At 41.0% G+C, this 25,525-nt stretch overlaps 1 long non-coding RNA gene across 1 annotated transcript in view; it reads left to right on the top strand.

Moving 5' to 3' along the window:
• LOC309352268 overlaps positions 1–21,145 on the top strand; it is a 45,785-nt gene extending 24,640 nt beyond the window's left edge. Inside the window, exons 2-3 of the long non-coding RNA XR_014161214.1 lie at positions 612–730; positions 21,029–21,145. This is a non-coding gene — a long non-coding RNA (uncharacterized lncRNA). The remainder of the gene's footprint in view (positions 1–611; positions 731–21,028) is intronic.
• The last annotated feature ends 4,380 nt before the right edge of the window (positions 21,146–25,525 follow it).

The raw sequence follows: 25,525 nt of genomic DNA, 5'->3' as shown, positions 1-25,525 counted from the left end.
ATTACATAAACTATGAATGTGTGGGTAAAGGAAACTTGGGTTCAAATACCTGCTGGTCCATTACGCTCGCTGGGTGGCCTTGGGCAAAAAACACTCTCTCATTGCCGAAACCTACTGTACAAGATTGTGACGATTATGTTATCGAGGTAAATAAGAAATTAGGCAGCACCTTTTAATAGGGAAAACAATTGGCAGTAAGACATATTTTTTAAAAAAAGGATCACTGTTGATTTAGGGAGAAATGACTTCCACTGCTCAATGTACTTTAAGATGCATACAAACAGCTTAAACATAGAGATGCTGGAGGAGTTTGAAATTCACACATTCTGAAGTGATCTGCCCTGATTTGCACTTTCTGAGCTAATTGTGCAGATTGGAATGCAGCTATTCGCTGGATTTTGAGCTTCTCTGAATGTTGCTTGCGGCACAGTTTTCGGCTTGAGAAACGTATCAACAAGTATCTAAAATGCATAATCTGAGGTAAAAAAAAAGTTCAGGACTGCATTTTTAAAGTTAAAATACATGTAGACATGCATATCACAAGAGACTATACATTCAAAAATATATTCAAATGTATTAAGTGTTTTTTATTATTATTTAAAAATCCACAGATGAATGCAGAAATGGGACATTCTTGTGAACGAAGACCGGCTAACGTGATAGGGACTAGAAAGAGAATGCTTTTCCCATCCCTAGTTAAAGAAAGGGAGAAAAATCGAGTTCCTCAAAGGTAGGACACCTGTGGTATATTTTTATACTTTGGTTCTATGTCTGTTTGCTAAAAGCAAATTTGCCAGATTTAATGGCTCACGGTATAGAGTGTACCAGTGTATTTAGCTTCTGGGTTAGAAAGCCAGAGGAAATGGTCACAGAGGATTTTGTTCAGAGATCTAGAAATCTCATACCAAACAACTGTACAATTGACTGTATCAGTTTCAGATCTTCAGGCTTTGCAACTAAGATATGTTGAGTCCCACCACCCAGCAATGCTATGAATTGGCCGCTTTTTCTGGGGTTGGTTTTTTTTTTTGGGAAGCCACTAAATTACTGCAGGAGAAAAAAATATTCCAATTTGCCTCACATTTGGAAATGTATTTGCTTTAAATGATCTACACTGATATTTTTAAAAGGGTTCAGGAATGATAAAAGGAACTTCTGGGATGTAATTATGTTGCACCGAAAGCAGCTTCATAGAAATTACTTCTTATTGAACAAGAATGTCCCAGGGAGGTAGCAGCAATTTCCATCAAAATAAACCACAGCAACATTATAAATTGCATTGGCACAGAATGTAATGGCCAGACAAATAAGGTTTAGACTAACATTGGGTTTGGAGGGATTTTACAGATGCAGACACACTCAATTCTGGCCAAGGGAACGGATTCTGCTATATATACACCCGCTGTGTGCAACAGCTGCTGCTGAGTTATAGCAGACATGCTCAACCCAAGGTCGGATACAGAGAGATGCCACATAAATCAGAGACAGCCATCTTACTTGTTCTTTCCTTTTGGAAGAACAGCTGCACTATTTACTGTAGCATCGCTAGCAATCATGTATGTTAATGTCTCATTTCTGAATTGGGGTTTTTTTTAGCCACTAAAATGTGTGTAAATAAAGGTTGTGGTTTGCTGTGACAAAGTTGTGATGTTTCACTCCTTGCCCCTCCTAAGTGATTAGCATATGGTTTCTTGGTTTAGTGAGAAAATATTTTTATTTATACAGTCTATTGTCCCATGGCCTGGGGGTTTGTAATTTAGTCCAGGGATGGCCAACTGGGGCCTCACAGTCTTCATCTACCTGCCTCTGGCATTGATATTTTGGTCCCAACTTCTCAATGTACAGGGATCTCCAGGGCATCCATTCAGTTCCCCATGGGAGGGTTTCTGCCAGTTGCAAGTATGCTTTAGATATGGCATTGTAGCCTGTGCTGTGCTAACCCTTAGAGTTTCACTTGGGGAGGAAGATGCAAAAGAAGCTGGCTCCTGGCTTTTCTGAGTCCTGTGATTGAAACTAGTGCTCTGTTGATAGTATATCAAAGCCTCCAGCATTTCTCAGGTGAAAATAGGGACATTTCTCACTTGCCTCAACTGAGGTACCTCAACCCCCACCCCCACAGAGCATTTCCTATCAGAAGATAGGCAAGGGACACCACCACTAAATAAAAAAGGTAAAGGACCCCTGGACGGTTAAGTCCAGTCAAAGGCGACTATGGGGTTGCGGCGCTCATCTCGCTTCAGAACAAAGGAGCCGCTGTTAGTCATGTGACCAGCATGACTAAACCGCATCTGGCACAACGGAACACCACGACAGAAACCAGAGAGCACGGAAACACCTTTTACCTTCCCACTGCAGTGGTACCTATTTATCTACTTGCACTGGTGTGCTTTCAAACTGCTAGCTTGGTAGGAGCTGGGACAGAGCAATGGAAGCTCAGCCCGTCATGGGGATTCGAACTGCTGTCCTTCTGATTGGCAAGCCGAAGAGGCTCAGTGCTTTAGACCACAGTGCAACCCGTGTCCTTTACCCTTCACCACCACTACACCAATGAGACACAGAACACATGTCCTCCCACACCAATAAATAAATTTTAGAAAGTGGTGAGATTAGATGTGGATGCACAAAGCATTATTATTATTTTTTAAAAATAAGACTCCTCATGCTCCCCCTTTCTTCCTGCCCATGTTCTCCTACATGTGGGAGAACAGAAGCAAATGAAAGCAAATTACAAACCAGTTTCTGTTACCTACAACTCGGTGTACATATTTTTCCTTCGGGTGGGGGTGGGGGTGGATTTATTTTAGAAAAGGGGAGAAAAGAATCCCAAATCCCCTAGCATCTGCTGCTCATCAGTTTCAGTCAAATATTTCTAATAGTGGAAATATAAAGATCCAGCTGTTAGTATTCATCATGTTTGCAATCTTGAGTACAATGAGGAAAGAAAAAAAATCCTCAAGGAAATGCAGTTATTTTAGGAGGTTTGGGAAGATGGTTATTTCAGGCAGTTTCATCTGCTTAATTTAAGGCACAGGTGAATGGAGGCTGTTGAAAATCTCTGTCCTTTAACAAGCAAAAAGAGACCAGACCAGGTCATTTTCTTGGTGTTCACTATTTCTTTGTTACTTACCACCCCCCAACACAGATTCTATAATCAGATGCTTATATTCCAAAGACAAAGTAAGCATTTAGCAAGCAGTGAACCATGTTGTTTTTCATTACAGGAGATAATTACATGCAACTAGAATGCTTATTTGTTAGTTGTAACTGCTTGTGTTGTCATCTTTAAAGACTTCCTGCAAGAAAAGTTTCGGAAAGTCATTAAAACATACAACAGAGTAACATGTGATGAGACCCAAGGGCAATTAATGGGACCTCCTAAGTCTGGTGGGGGGCAACCTAAGGCCCTGAGGCTGCATATAACCCTGAGAAGAGGATAGCAGAGAAAGACACAGAAAAGGCTGTGCCTCACCCAATTTCATCCCTGGCCTTGCCCACTATTGGTACCAGCCCTATTCAGTGTCAACATGCAGCCCCTGACAGATTTCCTCCCCTTTTAAAATGCAACCTAAACAGAAAAAATGCTTTTCCACCTCTTTCCTAAGTAAACATCTGAACTGAGATGTAGCTAGACTTCTCTATCTCCTGGTTGTGAAAACATAGCAAGACAGAGAATAGAGACATCTTGCTCATCAGAAATGAGATTCAGGTATATTGTCCTTTGTGGAGACTTAAGGTAAAGGGGACCCCTGACCATTAGGTCCAGTCGTGGCCGACTCTGGGGTTGCGGCGCTCATCTTGCTTTATTGGTCGAGGGAGCCGGTGTACAGCTTCCGGTTCATGTGGCCAGTATGACTAAGCTGCTTCTGGCGAACCAGAGCAGCGCACGGAAACGCCATTTACCTTCCTGCTGGAGTGCTTCCTATTTATTTACTTGCACTTTGAAATGCTTTCGAACTGCTAGGTTGGCAGGAGCAGGGACCGAGCAACGGGAGCTTACCCCATCATGGGGATTTAACCCACAGCGCCACCCGCGTCCCTTTGTGGAGACTTAGTTGCAAGTTATTAGTGAGGGAAAATGTTAAGCAGAATGACATTAGGTTTGCCAGTCACAGTTGACCATAGCCGAATAGGAAGAAAGTATGAATTGTCTTCCTAGGTTAGATCAATGGTTCATCTAACTGAGGGTTTCTCAAACTTGGGTCTCCAGCTGTTTTTGCACTACAATTTCCATCAAACCCCAGCTAGCAGGACCAGTGGTCAGGGATGAAGAGAACTGTAGTCCAAAAGCAGCTGGAGACCCAAATTTGGGAAACCCTGATCTAACTGGGAAGGCGGACTGTTGGCTCATCTATCCCACAAGGTTTGCTTGGGGAAATGTGCTTGGTCTGTCTCAATTTAGAGAAGCTTCATGTGCCCATTTGAGAGCAGGTCTATTGATGGTCAAAATTGCTAAAATAGGAAATCAGTATCCATCTACAATAAGCTGCTTATTGAAAGAGGTTGGAATCATCTTCATCCTACTTGCATTTTAGCTTTCCAATAGCTTCTTCACTGGCTATGCCTTAGCTATCATTCACTGCAGTTGGAGACTGGATGATTGACTATCAGTCTGATGCAGCAAGACAATGCTCATGTTAATAATGGGAAATAAAAACATGGAAATGCTAACCAAGAAATAGTCATATAGAAAATGAATTGCTACATGTTAGGTAGCAGTATTAGTAGTCATGTTTAGCGGGCTGGCCGTACCAGAAGCAAAACTGATTTACAAAACACATTGAAAATGCTGAGAGAGCTTTTCCTTCCCCATACAATCCTGGTGGCCCAAAAGGCAAATATAATCCTATTTTTAAGGGTTCAGAGGTGACCTCCTGTCCACCATTGAAACTTCCTGTCCATCACTGAATCTGTTCAAAGGTAACTTCCTGCCCACCACAGAGATATATTTGGGTTCTTTTCCAACAGTATCACCCTTTATCTTCACGAGGATTTTTGCAAAACCAGCTATATGTGAACAGGTTGGGATGTCAGTAGAAGTCAAAGACGAAATAGGAATCAGATGGTGGTGGCTCCCTTGGAAAGGGGCAGTCTTTCTGTCCCAAATTAAAAGGGAGAGTTTTTCAAGCTGTCTCCTTTTCATTATGTCTCACACAGTAGGACGAACACTTTCTGCCATCCTAAAAGAGGGTGAGAGAGGGAGGGAAACAGGTGCCCTTTTGCCAAAGGAACAACTTATATTGCAGGGAGGGGGGAAGAAGCAGAAAGCTGCAGACTGAATTCCCATTTCTCCAGCTTGAGTTCTGCTCCAATCCTTGCCCTGTGGAGAGCAAGCAATATACCACAAATTCACAGCAGGGGATCGAACAGCATATGCTTAGCTGCCTGAAAATCACTCAAATCCCACTAAGAAAAATACCATATGGGGATGCTTTCTTCATCTGATACAACTCCAAAGATTTTAGTTATGTGCAGATCTCAAAAAGTTTTTTCTGTTCTGTTCTTCTTCTTTTATTAAAAAAAAAAAAGACTTTCATGATGACAGAGCCAGTGAGATGTTCTTTCCACTACACATTTACAATGTCCTGCTTCATCCTGACAGTCACCTTCATCAACTGTATTGTTGCAGGCCACCCCAATCTCTGAGCAGTTATTTATTATTATTATTTATCACATTAATATACTGTCCTATACCTGCAGGTCTCAGGGCAGTTCACAGTACAAGATTCCAGGGGTTCCAGGAGCTTATCTAGAGTCCGTGTTTCTTTTTTGGAAATGAAGCACGGTGAAGAATCTGGGCAGAGAAGGCTCCGTTGTTGTTTTTTTTAATTGCTTTTATTTTTTTATCTATGTCATTTTAAATTGTAATTGATATTAATTCTGTATATTCTAAGTTTTAGATTTTATGATTTATGTGGAAATTGTTTTCCATTTGGATGTGTACTTTTTGATGTGTTTTATTTATTGCTTATGACTTTTGTTACGTTGGTACAGTGGTACCTCAGGTTACATACGCTTCAGGTTACATACACTTCAGGTTACAGACTCCGCTAACCCAGAAATAGTGCTTCAGGTTAAGAACTTTGCTTCAGGTTGAGAACAGAAATTGTGCTCCGGAGATGCGGCAGCAGCAGGAGGCCCCATTAGCTAAAGTGGTACCGTAGGTTAAGAACAGTTTCAGGTTAAGAACAGACCTCCAGAATGAATTAAGTACTTAACCCGAGGTACCACTGTAATTATGTAAATATTGTCATGTTGTAAGCCGCCTTGAGCATTGTTTTAACTATGGAAAGGCGGCATACAAATAAAACGATGATGATGATGATGATGATGATGATGATGATGATGATATTTATGATATATTGGTTATTTACACATGTATACAACCTGAGCCTGTGATGGAGGGGTTCACTGCATTAACACCCCAAAGGGTCTTGCTTTTCCCATAGGCAAAGCCTTGGATTCAATCAGAAATCAAACACCATGATCAGCATCTTTGACTTTCAAGCCTGCAGCTTTGTCTCCAAGTCACATCACAGCAAACTCTGCCCTCCAACTCAGGCTCTGTCTTTCTAACTACCTAGATGCTAGAGGAGGGGTCCTGCCTATTTGTTGTCTGGTACAGAGCTCCCTTTCCTTTATTCTCTTAATGGCTCATCACCCAGGCAATCACCTCAAACGCAGGAAGCTAGCCTGGCTTATATTTGGACACTTGCTGGCTTGATTGGATTTTAACACTCACAAATTCATGACAGTATTGATGGCAAAAGACCAGCATGGTTTCCAGGCTTTCATCACTTATGGAAGATATTTAACAGCCACATCACATTACGACAGTTGTGTCTCACACCAAATGTAAACGAACTGTGAGAAATACTCTATTAATTGAATGGGGAGACGCTATACGTACTTTTCCTTGTTTCTTTGTTTGTTTTGTAACACAAGAAAATCTTTAACAAAAACTAATTTAAAATAAAAACAAGAACGTGACCAAAAACAGCCACAGCACATGACTAGACTGCTGTACAGTGGCAGGATGGATAGATCTCTCACTTTTACTTTCTCTCAGCTTCTCATTTTTCAGAACTTAAGTTCAATTTGCACATATCCACATCAGATTACATTATAGTCTCACACTATATGGCCAATGTGCATTTATCCTAATATACTTTTTTGTATGTATTACCCCCTAATATTCATGTTTTTACAAGCAACTTCCCCTAATATAATGAATTTTGGGGTGATCTTTACATTAATATATTCATTTTTTTTTATTCTTGAACACATTTTTCTTTGGGGAAGAGGTGGGCTGGAGAACTGCATCACAAAATCCAGAGAAGTGTAAATTTTGAAGGACGTTTGCTTTTTGGCTGGCATATTGTTTCGTGTGAATCGGGTATGTTGGCATTAAAATGTGAACTGAACCAAATTTCTCCCCCAATACAAAAAGAAAAAGGGAAGTAATGTCTATCACATGGAAACGGGCTAAGCTCAGCAACCCATTGTTTAATGTTTGGGACTTTCTGGAAAATAAAACAAGCAGACCAGACTGGAGTGACAACAAAGACGCCTTGGACACAATCTACAGAGCAGGCTGTTCCTTTGCTTTGCTGAACTGATATTGTGCGACTCTTCATCGTGTGTGGCCAGCTGACCACATCTCTGGCATCCCCACCTGTTCCTTCTCCACTGTGCATTCCAGAGACCCACCGCAAAGGACTCTGGAATGCACACAAGGTGAGATGTTGTCCTACAAGGTGAAATAGCTGTCGTTTTTGTACCACTTCTGCGAAGTGGTTCAGCCTTCTGTGCCTCCTGCATATCTGAATAGGAAAACTGAAGGATAAGGATCCGAGCGGAGGGCAGCTATCTCTAGGTGCCCGTTTCACATATGCTAATGGGAAAGGGGGGAGCTGGTGCAGCATACCGCAAAGATAATGCCATCTGATGTGATGTGCCATCTAATATTTCAGAATGCATAGCCGTGATCTGATAGAGGACCAAGTTTACTAAATGTTGCTTTCCCTAAACTCTAGTTATCAAAATCTACTCTGTCAGTCAAGGAATACTCATGCCAGTGTAACTGCATTTAAATGACACTCCAGCTTATCCAAGCATCTGATTATTTCAACAGTCCCAAAGTCCTCTGAGCCGTTTAGATAGATGCAGCACTAATAATATTTTCTGTGTTGCTAAAATCCCAGTAGTTAGAAAATGTGCTGGGAAGTTAAAATGAATTCATTCAGAAATCTCCCTAAAGTGCAGTGGTAAATCTAAGCACTGCAGTACAACTACAGGAAGAGGAGTAGAAGCCTGTAAATATATAGATCTTGAAGGATTCCTTTGCTCAAAATAACTTTTTGAAAATCCAAAACACATGCCAAGAGCGAGCCAATAAATGGTGGAAATTCCTGCATGCTAATGAATTTCTGGAGAGAAGTCATGTATGTCATCCATCAAATAACTAGGAGTGGCTCACCCAAAACTGCAGCAATCGCCTCCCAGCAAGAGTGGCACTGATGTTTAACCGGAAGGGTGAGGGAGCAGTGAGGCTGGGATTGTGGAGACACAGTACAGCCCTGATCTCACGGCCACCTCACCCCTCCTGGTAGGGGCAATGATACCTCTGGTGGGAAGGTATTGCTGCAAGCCCTCTCCCCCCAAGGCAAGCTGATCTAACAAATGACAGACAGCAGGTTGAGTTTTTTTATATTTTGGGGTCTTATTGAATTCATTAGAGAACACTTAAGCATAAGCTGCTGTCATTGAAAACCTGCTGGTAACAGCAAAGATTGCAATGACAAAAGACTGTACGCTCCATGAGTCAAACTGGTTAAAGAGAGCATTAATAGTTGCAGAAATGAGTAGGGTGCCTGACATAAGACAATTTTCAGAAGTTTTTGGGACAACTTTTGTATTGTGTTTTTTAATATTCAGTTGGGAGCCACCCGGAGTGGCTGGGGAAACCCAGCCAGATGGGCGGGGTATAAATAAATTATTATTATTATTATTATTATTATTATTATTATTATTATTATTATTAACTTTTAGAGTAGCAACTGCATTAGTTTGCTGTAGTAAAAGCAACAGCTATACTTCTGGTAGCTTAGAGACTAACAGATATATTGTAACTGTGGATGCAGTTAACAGTGGTTATCTAGAATTTGTCGAGCAATGACTGCAGTGAGAGTCATGCAATCTGCTAACATGGTGACGCTCACTTTAAAGCACATAGCTGCTGTATGCCCATAGGCACGTGGGCTCTCTAGAAATGTAGGACATGCTCATATATCCTGGATGTTATTCCTAGGTGAAAAGAAAGGTTTGTTGCCTGGATTTTTTGCAAGCATGCATGCTTGTCTGCTTGTTAAAGTGAGCAGTGTGCATTGTATGTGTTTTATAACTCCTGCATGGGCAGTGGCATAGTGTGGGTTGCCAGTGTCCAGGGCCGCAGGGGGTGGGTGGAAGAGAGGGAATGGTGTATGCATGTGCATACAACTGCCTAACGGCATCTGCATCACCCAGAAGATCACAGCCACAGAGTTAAGAAAAGAAGAGTTGTTGTGTTGTCTGGAGAGGTCGCTTCCTGGTTCGTATAGAGAAGCTGTTTTCAATAGAGCCCGGCAACAGAAGCACGCAGCACTAGGTGTTGAAATTTTGCACCCCCTAACAATTTTGCACCTGGGGCAACTGCCCCTGTGGTCCTCCCGCCACTGTGTATGGGCATAAAACTACTTTGGGAATGGTTACAATGCTTTGTCTCCTAATTTCATTTTCTGGTGAGATGGGTTGATCCTAAATCAATGTTCCAAATGTCCACATGAAGGAAGATGGACTTGAAGGCAGCATGTGTGGGATTGGCATCTCTTCCATCTGGCCTCTCAGCACTGAGGAAAATAAGGTCATGCAGGTTCCTCCTCAACTGTATGGTGCACAGAGCCCTTTGATGGCAAAAGAAAAAGGAGCCATTCCCAGTGGCCAGCAAAGGACCACCCACACAGCCTTAAAACACACGGACCACTGACTGATGTGTTTAATGAGTACACAGTAAATTTTTGAGCGGTACAGCTACATGAGCAGGTCTCTGAAAGACTCCTGTGTTAACAGCATTTATTTTTTTTCAAATACTGCTCTGCTCAGCCTGTGCCTTCAGAAGAAAATCTCCATGTGTTGGAATGGGAATAAAAAGACAAGGTAGAGAGAGGAACTGAGGACAGAAAATCTGGGTTTGATTCTTTTTTAAAAAGAAGAAGCTATAACTGAAATGCATATTACATCCTTTAGGCCACATTAACTGTATTTCTTACTTCAGTGCTTTAAGCTCTGTAAAATGCTTACTGGCAGAAGCATTCATCCGGTTTTAATTTAGGTTGCTTGGTTTAAAAACTAGTCTGCAGTCTTCTATACACTTGTCAGGAAGTAAGCCCCACAGAACTCAAGAGAACTTTCCTCTGAGTTGACATGTATAGGATTGTACTGTAAGATGTTGTGCAAACTCTTCAAAAAAATCTACAGATTCGATGACATTGGTGATCTCCCAGTCTCTTTAGGCTGAGCACATCAAATCTGGCAAGGTAAATATTCAGGTTCTTGTCATATTCAGTGTTCTGATATCAGAAGTATAGGATTTAGGCCCCACAATTCAGTATTGTGTAAACAAACATCACTGTAAATGTGAGTCAGGGGAAATATATTAGCAGGTCAAATGCAGTATGGACTGCTTTTCCGTTTAGGAGAGTCATTTTAAGTTGGATTAAATTTGCAGAGTACAAAGATAAAATAACCCTTCCTGGAAGCCACGGTGGTATAATTAGAAAGAGTGACATTTTGGAGATATTTGCTGTTGGTTGCCACTGTTCAGAAGAACTTTGAAACGCCTCCAAAATAAACCTTCACAGCTCACTGCATGATGCTAAGCACTGCTGTCTTCTACATATTGGGTTATGGATAGAAAATCAGAACCTGAAAGTAGAATTTGGTCAGGAAATGGTGCAGTTTTAGTTTATAAGCGTTTATATATTACCCAAATTAGGAGCAAGGAGTAAAGAAGGAAAATACTTTAATATATTAAGGGGAAAAGAAGTCCAGATTAATGATGGACATAAATATGAAGCTATTGATATTCAAAGACATATCCAATTTTACGGTGGCTTTTCAGGTATTAGCATCATTTGGATGAAGGTTTAATATTTCAACCATTGCTTTAGATTTATGTCAAGACATTCATAAAGCAATCAATGGTGCTAGCTCATAAATGTAACAGAGAAGATGGAGCACCTTGCGAAAAACTTTCAGAAATCCGCATTTGGCTTTGGGGCGCATTATTGTTCTTGACTCCCTGGCTGTTCATGGAAGTGGATTCAATTTTGTGTTTCAATTACAATGAGAAATGGCCAGACCAACGTTCATGTTTAGAATAACATCCATTCTACAAGTCTGTCATTCCAGTGGACTTGATTTTGTGGTACATATGTAATGCGGCAGACCAGTGTATGTTCATTATGGCAACCTCTTCCGTGCAATGGAAGAAACATGGTAATAGTTTCAGAATGGCTGTTATTACCATACTTCAAGAGCTCTTACAGAAAACCTATTTCCCACTTCATCCATTAGAATAAATTGTGGAAACATTTCTTTTGTTTCCTGAACTATTACCGCATGCTTTGGTTGAGCAATAAAAAGAACACAAACCCTCTGAATGCTTCTTATTCACTCTTTCAACTATATATTGGCCTGCTTAGTGCACGGGGAAAATAAAATGCAATATGGAACTTTAGAAAAGCCGTACCTATGTCCTGAATAGCAAATTGCATGCAAAGTAAATGTCAGGTGCTGTGGTTCATGTAACAGATTGTGCCTTCATTATTCCATACAGGCTCAATGGCCAGGCACTTCCCTTCATCTTTCATGTAAACCATCACATAATTTTTTAAAAAAATACAGTGGTACCTCGGGTTAAGAACTTAATTCGTTCCGGAGGTCCGTTCTTAACCTGAAACTGTTCTTAACCTGAAGCACCACTTTAGCTAATGGGGCCTCCTGCTGCCGCCGCATCGCCAAAGCACGATTTCTGTTCTCATCCTGAAGCAAAGTTCTTAACCTGAAGCACTATTTCTGGGTTAGCAGAGTCTGTAACCTGAAGCGTATGTAACCTGAAGCGTATTTAACCTGAGGTACCACTGTATAAATATATATATTATTTATTTTCCATTTAATAATGTACAGTCACATCATTATTAGCCACTTTACCTCCCTGGCTCTTTAGAGCCTATCAACTTCCTTCCCTCCCACCTCATGGCTTTCAAAATTAAGCTTTATATCATTGCATTTTGAATGTTTTCCAATTCTAATTTCATTTATTACAAAATAACTCAAAATTTGAATAAATATAGAAAGGTATAAAGCTTCTTGTTACAAGTCTTCAGATAATGCTTCTAGTGATGTTAATTGCTTACAATAATCTTTTAGGTATCATATAAATTTACTCCAGTCCTTTTGGAATACTTGATCATGCTGGTTTCAGATTTTTCCTGTCAGCTTCACCAGTTCTGCAAAGTCCATCATCTTCTTCTGCCACTCTTTTGTTGATACTTCTTGTTGTTTCCATTTGGGGGCTAAAAGAATTCTTGCTGCAGTTGCTGCATACATAAAGTCTTTTATCTTCCTTTGGTATCTCTTCACCCACTATACCCAATAAAAAGGCTTCTGGTTAGGTAAACCACCACATAGACTTGTCCTGGAACTTAGACTCATGCAGAATCATAAGCGATTCAACCATTCTTCTCCAGTCATTTACAAATATGAACCCAAGCCAGAAGGTGACTGGTTAATTAGCTCTGAACTCAGCATGAATTGGCTGCTGTTATGCTTGCTTTACATTGTTAGGATGACAAACTTTTGCCATGCCATAGGGTGTTCAACAGATTATATGAGTCTTGACGTCTGCGGCAAAATTCCTTTTTTAAAAAAAACTCCAGAAGAATATTATGTCACATGCAGATGCTTTCAGTATGTGCGTTATAAATCCAGCACCCCATATCAGTCATCGTAAAACATCATGAAAGTGGATAAAATTCAGTGCAACCTTTGTACTGAAAATCAGAGTGGCTGGAATTGGCATGGGGGGGACGGGGGATGGACAGCGATGGCTGTTGCTTTCCTCACCTGCTTGTGGGTGGCTGAGAGATTGGAAGGAGGACAGCGAAGTCTGGAAACCTGGGGCAGAAACCTGCCCACTCCTTTTCCACTAAGTCTCTAGGAGGATGGCAAATGAGAACAGCTTTGTGCCATGTGCTCTGGAAAGCAGCACTCTGCACTGAAGCTTATTCCATTTAAAATGGCAACGACTGCAGCAAAGTAATGTACAACTACAGGTAGGGCTGGAGTGTGGGGGGTAGATCTAATTCAGCTTGCATTTAAATGTGAATTTACCCTATCTGCACTTTCCCGAACGATATGTGAACCGAAACATTTGTTTGAATGCAAATTTTCACAATGCAAAATTATCCAGTCAAGTAATGTGTACAAAAATGCACATGCTGAGATCAAGTGTGCATTTAAATGCATATGTTGGTGAAAATAACATACCAACACTATGGAAAACTGCTTTGCAAAAATGTGTCTATTAAGCAAAATTGCATACAAAGATTAGGAGAGATTCAAACTAAGATGCTGGTGAATTTTCATGAGGACTTAGCACTTTTCAGCAAACCTATGTGGAAATGTGGAGAACTGAATTTCAGATTGGAAAAATGAGAAATTAGAGGAAACATGATCAATGTCCTGGAAGCCCTGATTGAGGACTAAATGGAATCTACTGTTAGTATCCTTTGTAAACCAATTCAAACAACTTACCGTATTTTTTGCACCATAACACTCACTTTTTTCCTCCTAAAAAGTAAGGGGAAATGTCTGTGTGTGTTATGGAGGGAATGCCTACGGGTGGCATGCCTACAGATTTTCCTCCTCTAAAAACTACGTGGTCGGGTGCTGTTATAGAGCGAAAAATACGGTATTTGCTATACTGTAGTGTTTCTAAACCACGTTGGTGGTGCTGTGGTCTAAACCACAGAGCCTAGGGCTTGCCAATCAGAAGGTTGGTGGTTCGAATCCCCGCGACGGGGTGAGCTCCCATTGCTCAGTCCCTGCTGCTGCCAACCTAGCAGTTTGGAAGCACGTCAAAGTGCAGGTAGATAAATAGGTACCACTCTGGCGGGAAGATAAACAGTGTTTCCGTGCGCTGCTCTGGTTCGCCAGAAGCGGCTTAGTCATGCTGGCCACATGACCCGGAAGCTGTACGCAGGCTCCCTCGGCCTATAGAGTGAGATGAGCGCCGCAACCCCAGAGTCGTCCTCAACTGGACCTAATGGTCAGGGGTCCCTTTACCTTTACCTAGTGTGTTTAAACAGTGGGGAAGTCTTAAAGATCGTTAAGCAAGAAAGTGGATGAAGATCACTGCATCCTAGTAGGAAGCAGGATCATAATGAATTGGAGGCGGAAGTCAAGTCACATTCTTTGGGAAGCCTGTGAAAAAGGGTAAATCAGCATTTTAACACCATTCAAAGAGGAGAGAACCCAGGGGTGAACGTAGTATGGAGCAATTTCGTGATGGGGAAGAAGATTTTCACAGCATCCTTTTGGAGAGATTGAAGAAGGAAAGGGCATGGGAGCACTCAAGGCAGGATTCCAATGGTCACACAGAGAATATAAAGGCAACACTTAGAGATTTCCAGAACAAAGAGCAAAGCACGAAAATGTTCAGTTGAGGTTTAAACACTGCCAGAAAACATCCATTGGAGAGCTCAGAGCATTGACTGCTGCTGTTCCAGTAATGTCTCTTTTATTCAGTAATGACCCAGCTGGGGACAGTGATTTTGGGGCAGCTCATCATTACCCACAGCAGGCACCGGCATTGCCGAGGCTTTTATTTCAGGCTGCTTTTTTGCTCCCTAAACACACAAAGGAGCTCATCTTTCTTCGGCAGCCAGACAATAGCTTGATGCCACTGCACTGACACGGAGTGGACAGAGGCACCCTGATCTTTGCTGATGCTTTGTTTTGTTTTGTTTTTTCCTCTGGACTTTACACAAACAGGCAGAGGGAAGGCAGAGGCATGCAGAGCAACTGAAATGAAATGTCAAGCGCTCTCTTGCTGGTTTGGTTTTGTACAGTCAATGCAGAAGTAAAAAAGAAAGAAAAAGGGGGAAGTTCACAGCAATATGCAGACAGGGGTTGGAGCGTTTGCGTACAAATTGGCAATAGTACCCAACTCCCGCTCCGTAGAAAGATTTCTAGCTTCAAATGGAGAATGCAAAAGCTGCCTTAAACTTCAAATATCCTGACTGTGAATTGAAGGGCATTGCACAGCTGGATCATGCCATGAAAGCATCCCCATTTGACTGCGCTGATCTCTCCACCAGGGACCCTAGCCTTCAGGACCTTTGATGGTTAATCTCTCCCCTTCAGCTTGAGCCCCAAAGTCCACAGAAACTGACTATAGGTTATTCTCAGTTGTGTTGATCCACCATTATTAAGATGCAGGTCATCATGTTATGCTTCCAGGGGGATGGCCAAGGACAGCCTAAGCAGTAAGGATGATCTTATGCGAGCAGGCACTTGGTTACCAAGGATAAACACAGAATCCTTTTTAATCACATATTGATATTTTAACTAGGTTTTACATATTTTAAGCTGCTCACATTTATCGCAGTCAAATTTGCATATCGGATAGATGGGCATAAATTTAAATAGCAACGCTCAATGAACAGAGGCATGAATATTGCTGGAGGTAGATGAATACTGAGACCTGAACCTTGCTCTTGGCAAAATAATATGCCAAGCTCCTTCATTCTCAACCAGTAAGAATGATATGTTCAGCCCAACTACAATATGCTTTTTGTAGCTCTGAAAAGAGAGAAAGACAAAAAGGAAATGAGGAAATGGAATAATATTGCCAATTTTAATTCCGCCTACTCCAGCCAAGTGCGAGGTTCTGGAATACATGAAAAACATTTGATTTAAAAATTAAAAAAAAGATAGTCCTACTGATCATCTCTGTGTGGGATGGGGTGTTTCTTTTGTTTATCTAGACCACACACTTCCACCATTAGGGATACTTAGGGTGGATTGCTCTCCTGTGATAATTCTCACCCTGTTTCCTTATGCACTGTTTAGGGGATCACTCTGGAAGAAGCAACTATGTAGATGAGTAAGGAAGAAAACTGGATGCATCTGTGTCAAGGAATGCAATATTTACTGATGTAATTAACCCTCCCCCATTGCTCCCCCCCCCATTTAATTTTTGATAACCTGATGCTTTGACTCTGTAATTAATATATTATTTTCTTTTGCGCTATTTTTTTTTAAACTATCAAATGTTAATTACATAGGTGGACCTTAGAAGCAAATATACACACACACAATGCCTCCTTTGAAATGAGAAGTATTATCTTGCAGCTCCTAACCCAGTTCCTAATCCATTTTACTAAAATGGAACCCGATAGACAAAACATAAGAAATGAAGTAGAGTGATTGTTACACCACTTTGTCTGGGGTGTGTGTGCAATTTTACAGTCCTTGTAATGATTTTTTAAAAAATGTTTTTTGTAGTTGTGGGTGATCAGTACACTATTTTGCTTTGGATTACTAGGCAACAACTTCCATTACCAAAAAATTGTCTTATTTCTAGGAAAGACAATGTTTTGGCTAGAAGCCACAACCCATGCTCCTTCCACATGGATCAGTGATTCTCATGTTACCCCCACAACACAAGAAGTATTAATACTAGTCACCAGCACAACATGGAAAGTAATACTAAAGTCTATCAGAAACCCTATCAAAAGTGAGGCTATGACAGGAAGAATGCCGGCCCAGTTGACATGTCTGCATTGCTTTCTTGCTTTACATCCATGCAGTAGGAGTAATACCAGTTTGTCCAGCCTCTTGTGATTAACTGAATTTGAGGGACGCGGGTGGCACTATAGTCTAAACCACCGAGCTTCTTAGGCTTGCCGACTGGAAGGTTGACAGTTCAAATCCCTGTGATGGGGTGAGCTCCCATTGCTCTGTCCCAGCTCCTGCCAGCCTAGCAGTTCAAAAGTACGCAAGTTCAAGTAGATAAATAGGTACCACTGTGGCGGGAAGGTAAATGGTGAATGAAAGCCTTGTGCATTATGTCACCAAATTCGGAATGGAATAGAGCTTAGGCAGGGTGGTGGTTCTTGGAGAGATGGAAACAAAGCTAAGCAACTGAAAGAAGACTGATAAAGCAATCTGCTCGTAATAGAGGTGGCTGTGTATATCAGGCATAGTGCAGAAATGGAGAAGAGAGAGTATGTTATGATACAGAAGGAGAAAATGAAAGGGGTTTAACAGACTGGGGTGGACTGACACACAGGGAAAAAACATGCTATAAATAAGTCAGAAATTAAATCGTTGTAACAAGAGAAAAAAACCCTATGTAAAAACACTATAAAAAGGTTTTGTGCTCTCTGGTGCCATCTGCTGTTGCATGTTTATGACACATTCAAACCACTGTTTTTTTGCTTAATGTATCTGAGTCCTGGATCAAAAGAGACCTGTGGTTTTGCAGACAGAAAACAGAGAACATAATACAGAGCAAAGAAGGGAAGGTTAATACAGAATGGGTTAAACAGAATATCCCACTTTAAAATTGTAGCAAATCAAACATAACTTTCAGTCGTTAATATAGTGGTACAACACTCAGTTAATAAAAACGTAAAAAGTAACCCCACTGGGCCATTTGAGCTGTGCACCTGTGTGAGGTTTCTCTTTGCACTTGACGCTGGCAGGGAGCCAGCTCTTATCTAAACCACCATCTCTCTCTCTCTCTCTCTCTCTCTCTCTCTCTCTCTCTCTCTCTCATTCCTAACTGACATCCCACAGAAATCCAAGTCTCCATGGTTTCTCTCAACTGAGCATGCTCTGCTTTCGCACAAACTCATTTCAATTAGCTGGTGACAGGCCTTTGGCAGCACTCGCCCTTCAGACCTTGTGTGGTTGATGACAGTAAGAGTTTGCCACACGCAGCGATTTTTCTTCCGACTATCTACAGAATGTGCACTTTCTCCTGAAACAGGCCAGTGTGATACCACTAAGAAGTTTAATATTGAAACCGCATGCTACCTGACAAGTTGGGAAATAGGTTTATAAATAACACACGTATCATCTTAATCAGAGAACCAAATAAACAATGTTATATTTCATCCTTGCTTTATTTGCATTATCTCTGTGTTTCATGCGACACTGTGAACCTTGGCATAAATATTACTTTGAACACTTTAGTATCCTTTTGCTTGCAGAGGGGAAAAAAGACTTAACCCCCCCTTTTTTTGAGGGGGTAGACAGACTAGAAGGCTTATGTAACCCTAGGAAAGGAAGAAAGGTTGTTGCTAGAATGATAAAAGTTACATTTATTGCTTATTCTTTTTCACAGTAAATCATACAATTTTAAAACTCACCTGAGAGTTTCTAGGCTCTGCAAAAACCTATTCTCTCCTAGAAACTTCACAGGTCTAATACTTTTGGTATAAGCCAAACACCTCTATATAAAAGTCAAATAAAATTCTTCAGCATCAATAGATTTTTTTCTTCAAAGTTTTATCTTGATTGGAAACTCGATGCCCTTTTACTCTTCTCCCCAGTTATCTGCTCCCTTTGACCTTCCTAGTCAGTTCATCTATTAAGAATAATGCATGGAGAGAGCTTCACCTCTCTGCTTCTGCATACGATTCACAGGTAGTATATTTCAAAGTCCTCCGAGCACAGTTTCATTTAGTTATTTATTTAAGGAATTTATAAATTACTCTCCATCCTATTCATCTTAAAGAGATTTCTAAAAACTGTTGATTGATGTTTTAAACCATATTTTTTTACCCTGCTCTTCAGTGGCTTACAAAGAAAAATAAAACAGGCAGGGCAACCAACTTTTACACAAGTAGACCAACTGAAATCCATGACCATATATTCATTAATTTCAATATGCTCATTCTAAAGAAAAGTTAGTGGGAAATGGACATTTTATGTTGTACTTTTATGTTGCGAACCTCCCCAAGATCTATGGGAATAGGGCAGTATACTACTACTACTACTGCTACTACTGATGATGATGATGATGATGATCTACCAAGCATGAAGGCTCTCACCTTCTGTAAGCAAAACCAAATTTCAGGGATTTACTTTCTTCTTTTTGCCAGCTACTTAGCAAATTGAACCCATTCCATAACAAGGACTTGGGCAGCTATCATACTGCTTCCAAGTTTCATGTCACTTTTAGGTGTCCAAACTTGATTACTGTCTTCATTTGTTAGAATATTTGCTGCACCCTTAATTCTGATTTGTACATAACATCATTCTTGGCCATCTTCCAAGAATAGGAGCCAGAAAGACCCCTCTTTTGTTGTATGGAGATGATGCAGCCAGCCTCTCTCGCTCTCGACCTGGCCTGAAATACCAACTAAGGAAGTTCTCAGATTATTGCTCTGCCAATGGGTTATCCAGCAGTTATGAAAAATCAAAAATACTGGTTTTTGAGAAAAGATTTCCCACATGTAAATGGGCACTGGATGGCCATAACCTAGAGCAGACCAAATGCTTCCTGTATTTAGGGCTCTTATTTCATCACTCAAAGTCCTGAAGCAGACCGCCTATCAAAAGCTGGAGATAAGCAAACTCACTATACTCCGATTCTTTTTTACAAGGGGAGGCCATGATGTTCCATCAGCCATAAGGGTTTTTAATGCAAAATCTGTTTCCCAACTTCTCTATGCTTCAAACGTCTGGTATAATGGTTCATTTCCCAAGCTAGATGGGTTCCAGGCAAAGTTTCTTTGGTTCCTATTACAGGTCCCAAACTGTGTCCCAAATTCAATTCTATTTCTGGAAACAGGTAAATGCCCACTCTGCACCAAAGCATGGTGGGCTGCCTTGAGATACTGGCTCAAGATCTTAGTATTTGGCCTGCGGAAGGGATTATTAGTACATTTAACCAACAAGACGTTTGTCAGACCATGGCTGAAAACTATGGCCAGAAAAGCCACCACAATTGGACTGTCATCATCCCTCATATCATCTGGGTTATGACACTGCCCTTGAATCACTGAGGCAAAGGCTTTGGGACATCTCACATAGTGACCTGCGATCCCAATCTTATGTAATTTGTAACCTGGTCGCAGCTGGAATCCAATATGGGTATGACTTTCAGATATCCTCATACCTTAGGAATTTGTCTGTACCTACCTATTGGCGTTTATTTACCAAAGCCAGACTAAATGTATTTCCCTCGGAAGTTCTAAAGAGACATCCCCTATCAGAATAGGTTTTGTTTATGTTCCCAGGACGCCGATTGTATGAAACATATCCTACTGCGTTGTGGGCAATATGAGCAAGCAAGGGATCAACTGATCAAAGCCTTACTGGCAAATTTGGCGGGAAAATCTGAAACCTCCCATATTAAACATCTTTTGGAAGACAGGTCAACTGATATTATACTGGCCGTGGCAAAGTTTCTTTCAGAGGTTGTAAGAAACAAAGATCATTATGCCCTAGATAAAACAAAATGATAAAACAAAAACAATGCATTGGTTTGTTCTGTCTGTCTGGTCGTTTTAACTGTATCTAGTTTTGAAATTGTTTTGTGGGTCTTTGGACAGCAATAAAGTTTTGATTTGATTTTTAAATATATATGCAGTATATAAATTTCAGTAGACTATGAAATTATGCATCATTACAGGGAGGGAGCAAGTGATTTCACAGATTATGAAGTTATGAACTATCTCAGAGCTATAACATTCTTCAGAAGAAGTTTATTTCAGATCTTTAGCTCCTTTTTATGCCCAGTGTTTGGAGAAGTGGTTTCTTAGCCTTTGAAGTTTCCATTTCTGTTTCGGGGATGAATTTTTTAAGGGCTTCTCAAATGAAATCGCTAGTCTTCAAGAATTCTTTATGCATGTGATGTAATTAAATTGGGATTTCAATCACCCACATGACACTATATTCCATCATCTTTTTACAGAAGTCATTAACCTTCATTTCATCTGATGTGATCACTGAATGAGACCATATTACTTGGATATTTTTTATTATTATTTTTTTTTTACCGGCAAGAGGACAAATGACATCAGCAAGGCAGTTTCACTCTTATAATTTTTTTTTTGAATGTTTTATGGTATTTTGAAAGAATTAAAATAAATACTGCACTGCAGATCCATATGTGCTAACTATCCATCTGATTTCATTTATGATCTACAGTGTTTGGGGGTATTGCTCCCTGCCCCAATTTTCTTCCTGCATTATCTTTTTACTCAGCTTCAGGGATTTAAATCAATAGCATGCTATAAACTTTTCTAACACACAGCATCCATGATCCATTCTTTTCTCCTGTTACTTATGCACACACACGGGAACATAAGCAGCTAGCACAATAGGATGTTAGGGAGAATGTGAGGTCCGTGCTGCACACAGGGATGGGGAATAAATTAGTTTGGTTTGCATTTTAATGTGAACATTGCAAAAAAAATTACTTTCCAAACTAATAGGTGAGCAGCCACCCTTTGAAATTTGCATGACTGCAATCTTCCAGCTAAATAGTGAATGCACATAATAATATTGGTATTACAGGAAAGTGAATCCAAAATTGTATATATTAGTAGAAAGAACACAATTTTTTTATGGGGAAATTCCTTGCGAAATATGTATATTAGGCAAAATTGCATATAAATAAGGACCCCTGACCATTAGGTCCAGTTGTGACCGGCTCTGGGGTTGCGGTGCTCATCTCGCTTTATTGGCCATGGGAGCCGGTGTACAGCTTCCGGGTCATGTGGCCAGCATGACTAAGCCGCTCCTGGTGAACCAGAGCAGTGAACAGAAACGCCGTTTACCTTCCCACCAGAGTGGTACCTGTTTATCTACTTGCACTCTGACGTGCTTTCGAACTGCTAGGTTGGCAGGAGCAGGGACCGAGCAACGGGAGCTCACCCCATCACAGGGATTCGAACTGCCGACCTTCTGATCAGCAAGCCCTAGGCTCTGTGGTTTAACCCACAGTGCCACCCGCGCCGCTGCATATAAATAGACAGTGACAAAAGAGCAAGGAAACATTTTCGCTTGCTATTTAAAAGGCAACAGGGAGAAAAACTTCTCAGCCTTTCTCGGGAGGGAACTGCAAAGAGCAGACATACTTTCCCAAAAAACAGGTTACTGAGAGCCTTCATACTTGAAATGCGATGCCAGAAAATTATTGAAGTTGATGAGGAGGTTTCATATGGGTGAAAGAGTCACGGACACCAGCTCTACCTCTCTTTCAAATCAGAACAAGTGAAGGTGGTGAAAGTCAGTTGGAGGCAGGATGGAGGATGGATGGCAGCTAATGGATTGAGGTTGAATCCTGACAAGACAGAAGTACTGTTTTGGGGGGGCAGGGGGCAGGCGGGTGTGGGGGATTCCCTGCTCCTGAATGGGGCAACTGTGCCCCTGAAGGACCAGGTGCATAGCATGGGAGTCATTTTGGACTCACAGCTGTCCATGGAGGCACAGGTTAATTCTGTGCCCAGGGCAGCTGTCTACCAGCTGATACACAGGCTGAGACCCTACCTGCCCACGAACTGTCTTACCAGAGTGGTGCATGCTCTAGTTATCTCCCGCTTGGACTACTGCAATGCACTGTACATGGGACTACCTTTGAAGGTGACCCGGAAACTACAACTAATCCAGAATGTGGCAGCTAGACTGGTGACTGGGAGCGGCAGCCGAGACCACATAACTCCTGTCTTGAAAGACCTACATTGGCTCCCAGTACGTTTCCAAGCACAATTCAAAGTGCTGGTGCTGACCTTTAAAGCCCTAAACGGCCTCGGCCCAGTATACCTGAAGGAGCGTCTCCACCCCCATCATTCAACCCGGACACTGAGGTCCAGCGCCAAGGACCTTCTGGCGGTTCCCTCACTGTGAGAAGCGAAGTTACAGGGAACCAGGCAGAGGGCCCTCATGGTAGTGGTGCCTGCCCTGTGGAAGGCCCTCCCAGCAGATGTCAAAGAGATAAACAACTATCTGACATTTAGAAGACATCTGAAGGCAGCCCTGTTTAGGGAAGTTTTTAATGACTGTTTTAATGTATTTTTAATATTTTGTTGGAAGCCGCCCAGAGTGACTAGGGAAACCCAGACTGATGGGTGGGGTAGAAATAAAATTATTATTATTATTATTATTATTATTATTATTATTATTATACCTGAGAAAAATATTTGGGAAATAAATCCTAACAGCAGCTGAGGACTGAACATGGAACACCATTGAATCCTTAGTGTGTGTGGTTTTTTTTGGGGGGGGGGGTGGAAAGCTGTTGGGGAAGGGAAATGCATAGTGAATTTCAATGGATCAGAATGTAGTCAATTATCATTTGAATTTCATTCTTTGAATGTTGTGATACAGCTCTTGACTTCTTCCTTTTTTAGCATGCCTTTAAAACTGCATATTTTGGGTGGGTGATAATGCTTTTAGAAATGCGTTCTTTTTTTGTTGGAATTATTTTCTAAAATACAAGTTTAAATTATTGGTTGGCATCCATCTGTCTCGGGAGACAATGGAAGAGTGTGCCTTCAGGGGCAAAGTCAAACCTCTGAAATATAATTTAACTGAGGATTATTTTAAAAATTCAGGCATAAAGTTGAAATGAAACAGACTTTAAAATATACATAAATGAAGGTGGCGCAGAATGGAAATAAACTGATCTTATGCATTCCTAGGAAATGGAATGGAGTATCCAAGGGAAGGGAAGGGAAGGGAAGGGAAGGGAAGGGAAGGGAAGGGAAGGGAAGGGAAGGGAAGGGTGGCATCTTGAACAAGAGCACTCCACATTGATTGTTTAAAGTCACCCTCGTATAATGATACTGTAACTTAAAAAAACAAACCTGCATGATCACACAACATTAAAAACCAAGGTAGACATTCATGAACTGCACACCTTTTCCTGCCAAAATAAAATACACATGGCTAACCCATTTGACTATAATTTCCACTTGTATCCAATCTTAGAATCTGTTCAAAAATCCTTTATTTGAATGGCAAATGTGATTCGTCTAAATTTACATTATGTCAAAAGTAGTAGAGAAGTCAAGACATTTAAACAGTAGAGAAATCAAGATGTTTAAACAGCCAGAAGTCTACCCGGATAAACCTTACACCTGGCTAGAGGAAATGTTTTAAGATAAATAATGTAAAGTAAAAGTTAAATTTGAACATAGCGATTTGGATATCTCCAACACTAAGCTTTCCTTTTTAGCTTTTGCTTGGCATAAAGCAATATGAATGATTTATTCTCCTAATACAAATAATATATCTATATTTTTTTTTTGTATTTTACCCAAGTATATCCATTTTTGTACACATTACCAGGCAAGCAAAGTGCATTGCTAAATTCAGAGCAGTGCAAACTTCAAAGGATGACTGTGTTTCGATTCACTTATTGTTTCAGAAAGGTGAATGAGGTTGGTTTGTTTTAAAATACAAACTCGATCAGATTTCTTCCCTATCCCTACCCACACCTCTTCCGTGGATACAAATTCAGAATTCCCAAAAAGGACTAAGGGGGAAGCAGGCTATAACATAGCCTTCGTTCCCCTCTCGTTGGCCATCCTATTCCTCTTGGTCTGGAGGTCTGCAATCTTAGAAGCTCATATTTATTACTTAGCCTGTACACGTTGCTGCTTTGAAAACCTGTGGGCATTACTTAGCTTCCCACTGCCAATGTTTTATCATCTCAAAATAGGAAAGTTAGTTATTATAATTATTAATAATAATAATTTCCAGTGTCGTCGATTAGGATTCATTAATGGGTTTTAAATACCTTGACAATCTATTTTGGTAAATGCCTTCGTGTAATTAGTGAGAATGACAGCAGTAGAGGAGCAATTCTTTTCGACAGTGTTTCCTCCAACATACACTATTAATTTTTCTTGTGCATCACACTCCAGAGAGGTTGCTGTTCTTCATTTTAGCCAAGGATGCCTGTGGCTGTAAAAAGAAAGGAAGGAAGGGTGAACTTTAAGCTCAGTCACATGGCAGTACCAAGGCAGTGGGGATCATAGGCCACAGTCTCCATGGATCGGGGCATCTGGCATGGGCAGATTTCAAATGAAGAATGCCACAGCGGTCTAGCCAGGCAGTCAGTCTAGCATATGGCAAGGGAGGGAAAGTGATGAAATTTCCAGGAACAGGCAAGCATGAGCCATGGAAAGGAGCCAAGCCATAGTGACTAGAGCCAAGCCTAGTCAGACCACAGCCTGATTGTTCAGAACAGAGAAGAGCAATCAGCTAATGCAACTAGGAAAGCCAGCTGTTTAAATTGCATTAACTGATTTTAGTTCTTTCAGTACTGCATTTTTCATATTGTTGTAACTGGGAACTTTATGCTGAAGGACGGTCAAATCCAATAAAGAAATAGGATCTGTTAGTTGGTCATAGTTTGGTCACCAGCAGGCGGTATTCAACCCAGGGTGCGTACTGCAGAGAG

The sequence above is a fragment of the Podarcis erhardii genome, assembly GCF_964252035.2.
Source record: "Podarcis erhardii genome assembly, chromosome: 11".
Lineage (NCBI taxonomy): Eukaryota > Metazoa > Chordata > Lepidosauria > Squamata > Lacertidae > Podarcis > Podarcis erhardii.
The sequence above is the reverse complement of the archived record's forward strand: the minus strand, read 5'-3'. Positions and strand labels throughout refer to the sequence as shown.